Raw genomic sequence first — 4,331 nt, 5'->3', positions numbered from 1 at the left:
ATCAAGAATGCACGCGAAACTAAAACAAACACCATGTCACTGAATTTCTTCCGCGTGTAACTAACCGAAAATCTACCAGTTGTTTCCCAAATTCGCCTACAATCTGACCACAACCAGTTAGTTAACAAGTTGGCAGCCGTACTTCGCAGGACAACAGATGTCGGATTCCGTGCCTTACGCAAACATACCTCAAGTAGCTGAGAGCCACCGATCAGTAAGTAGCCTTTCTCTCTCTAGGCGAAGTGATTTAGTTGTCTTCTGCAGAGCTTTGTCTCCAAGCAAAGGAACCCCGCAGAGTGTAGCTGAAAGGCAATTTTATTGTTTGCAAAGCATCTGTCCTGTTTCACTTGTTTGCTTTTCCGACCCAATAAGATTCTTGCTCTTACAAAACTGAAATTTGGACATGGCTAGCAAGTTTAAGAAAACGTAAAACATTATAAACAGCAAAGAAATTATAACGACACATGTAAGCTATCAAGAAAACACACACACACACAAAGTAATAATACCGGCAATAATATTTGTCATGGGCGCGACTGTAAAGAGAAGGCCGTGACCCAATTGCACGAAACTACATAACCTTCTTACTCGAGACTTTATCAACCCTGTTGAAAGGATGCAGTTACATTGGCATTACCCAAGAAAATATCTGAACATTTTTTAAACAGCATTTGTACGCCATTATTAGAGTAAGTAAGTCATTTGGCAACTATACAATATTTCGAATCTCAAAGTCAAAATGTGAATAAAATATATAAATAAAATAAGGCTACAAAAATTAAAATTTAAAAGTTCCAAGTTAACATGAAATTAAACAACTTTAAACTATGACTTGTTACTTGAATGGTACGCCTAAGTACTGAGCTATATCTATTAATATCGCCAGCAACAGCAAACTAACTTAATCTACCTCCAAATTAAATCAGGCTATGCGATAATAACAGTAATGTGTTGGTTTTGACGCCAGACGATTAACAGTAAGTCGAATGCGGGTGTAAAATAGAAACTTAAAATCTACAGCAGGTATGTAGAATAATCAAAAGGTGAGTTGTACTTATTCGAACTGCTATTTTATGATAGGTTTCATTTGCTTCGTTATATTATATTAATTAAATAAAATCACACCCACTGAAACTCCGATGCGCGGATTTGTATTTTACAGAAAATAATAAAGAAAATTAACCATCGGAAACAGTTGTGCTGGTACTCGGTCCTTATGAGTTCGGGTAGCCTGGTAAACGCACTCAAAGTTTTTGGTGCACTTCATTCAAGTTTAAGCACTTATCTGTACCTAAAGAGGACGGCCCGAGTGCTGCTACTGGCACAACGGTGGTTTCGAGTGAATACTGTGTACACAGCGTCACCTCCTACAAAGCAAACGAGTTATGATAAGCACCGTACTGCTACTGTTGGTCACGTTACGCCTTTCTTATCGAAATGGCGTGAATAGGAAAAACATTGCCAAGTACTCATCAATAACTGAACTGTCACGTTTGAGTGGGCGCTGGCAAGTTCCACCACGTGATTGACCACAAACCTAGCTGGTCGATCGGTCAATTCTGTTGAATACTTGTTTTTTTACTGTCATAAGTATTACGAAACACTGCATTTGTTGTTTCGTCGTCGATATTATTTTACCGAATGATTTTCTTTTAACAGCAAAACAACCAATCAACAAAAATCAATGTAACTATATAAAACAACACTATATAAAATTTTAGAGGTTAAGCTCTAACTTCGTTTTGGTTCAAATAATTGTGCAACTATAATTTTGACAAATGTGTCGAACAATAATTGCAGTTTTAAGTGGTAAACTGAAATAAATCCATATCCTATTTCTATTATAGGCTAGGTCGGTCTTAATTTTCGTCATTCGTTTTACCATGTATTTTAAGTAAACTATTTACTCAGCAATTTTCTACAATAACCAGCGTCTCGTTTTTCTAAAAAGCATTTTTATAGATGTTTGTCTTTTTGATAAGCCACAAAAATTAACTAGGTATTGAAGAGTTTTTTTTTTTTTCATATACCAGAAAAATCGATTTGCGTTACACCGGTCACCAGCAAAACACCAAAAAAGCTCTTAACAAGTGACTGACAAGACCAAGACACTAAAGCATTCCTATATTCAACAATTGGATGTTTAAATTAATGTATTTCATCATAAATGTAAAAAAAATATTTTTAAGTCAAAATTAGGTAAAATTTTAAATAAATAATTGACATATAAATTTAAAACAATCTCTGATACTAATGTTTAATTTATTTATAACACTTTCGCAAGGTGTAGAGCAATTTTTAACTTATTAAAAACTTAGTCGACGTCATAATTGCAAACAACCATGTTTTAAAAAACACAATAATGTTGGACAAACTTTTTCAACAAACATGAACGAAGGGTTAATTTAAAAGATTGCGGGATTAGAAAACCTTTTCTAATTTACTAGAATTTCCGCAACAAAAACCTAAAACTGACTGTCTGACAGTGAAACTTTTCTACCAGTTAGACCAGAAACAAACTGACGAAGAGGGTTACTGCATGAGAAGAAACACGGAATAACGCTTGACTTAAGATCAGTTGCAAATAGCGGAACGGTTGCGCTCCAACTATCTTTATCACGTGCGCATCTCTCTTGTGTCGAGTAATTTATTACCAATTATCGGAGAGTAGGCCGGAAAGGTGAGCCAACTACATCTTGGCGCTGTCCGTATTAAGTTCTGCAACCTAAATTTAACAGAAACGTACAGCTGGAACGCACTTCAAATTGTAAAACAGATATACGAATATTAAAAGTCAATTATAAACTATTTCCAATAACTTATTCAATAAAACCCAAAAGAATAAATGTGATAATTAATATATCGATAAAAGTTTGTAAACGAGGTAAACACAATTTAATCTGAACAACTGTACTATGATTAATGCATCAGTGGACACTGCACATTTGCAGAGCTATACTGACTCTCGCTAGGTGACGAAAGACGAGACAACAGATGCGACGACTTTCTGTACTCCAGTAGATTAACGAAACTTCCTTATCGGCTGGTTTATTGCTATGCGTTTGATCGTGTTAGACTTGCTCGATCGTAAACAAACTAAGACGGCACTGTTGAACGACTCATTGTATAACAATGGTGGCAATCTTTTTCCACGTGATTTAATTGATATTAGTAAGAAATTTAATGTATGAGCCTTTTGTGCGTATTTTAAGGATAAGGTTTCGTATGTGGCACGCGCAAAAAAAGTTCGACATACCTGAACTTAAAAAAACGACATACAGGGTGTCCATAAAGTCTCTTTACAATTTAAAAAAATTATTAAAAAAAGAAATGATGAGATATCGCAATGAGGTTTGTTTTATGTTAATCAGTATTTCATAAAGTTTTTATTGACACTAAAATTTATTGTTTCAGACAAAATTTCTAAATTAACCGTTAAGATGTGCTTCGTGCAACTAATGGTGCCCATATAGAAGTGTATTAAATAAAGTAATGATATTTTTAATTATTTTTAATTAAATGTTGATGAAATGTTTAGAAGTGTATTTAATGTGTCAATAAAAACTTTATAAAATACTGATAAAACAAACCTCATTGCTATATCTCATCATTTCACTTTTTAATAATTTTTTAAATTGTAAAGAGACTTTAAGGACACCCTGTATATCCTTCTGACAACATACAATAATTAAAGGTGCCGAAATTATATTTATTATTTTTGAGGGGTGCCGTAAGATATAAAAGGTTGAGAATCACTGAATTAATCCCTTGTATAAATATAATATTTATAAGCAGCAGAAAAGTAATTGCAAATAGCATCGTAGGCGTTATACCACTAAAAGTAAAAACATGCCAGTAAGTATCCGTGCATACTCGACAATAAGGCGGCCATTTATTTCTAAGCATAATATTCAATTAATATTCTTTTCTCAACACAAAAAACATTATTTCTATTATTAAGCATGTTTTAGAAATTGTAGTTGTTTAGGCAAATTAGAAACAAACTAGTATCACAAAAAAATCAAAAGAACTAACTATCAAACAACAATTCATTGATGTAACTCTAACTGTTAAATATGACTTTTCTACTCGCATTTTTTGTTATTTTTAAAGCAATTGCGCAGAAAAACTACTGGATTTTATTTAATACATAGTAAACGAGTTATTATTAAATTACCAAAAGAGTATGTTAAGACATAACTAAATAACAAAGTTAATTTGGCCTAATGTTCGCACTTTCTCTGCCATTTATTAAAATACGAGTTGCATCTTGGGATATAGGATAACTAAGGAGATTATTATTTAACTTGCCAAAAAAAGACAAAACTTTG

Source organism: Ascidiella aspersa, chromosome 3 (genome assembly GCF_963924565.1).
Source record: "Ascidiella aspersa chromosome 3, kaAscAspe10.2, whole genome shotgun sequence".
Classification (NCBI taxonomy): Eukaryota; Metazoa; Chordata; class Ascidiacea; order Phlebobranchia; family Ascidiidae; genus Ascidiella; species Ascidiella aspersa.
Note: the sequence above shows the minus strand (reverse complement) of the source record.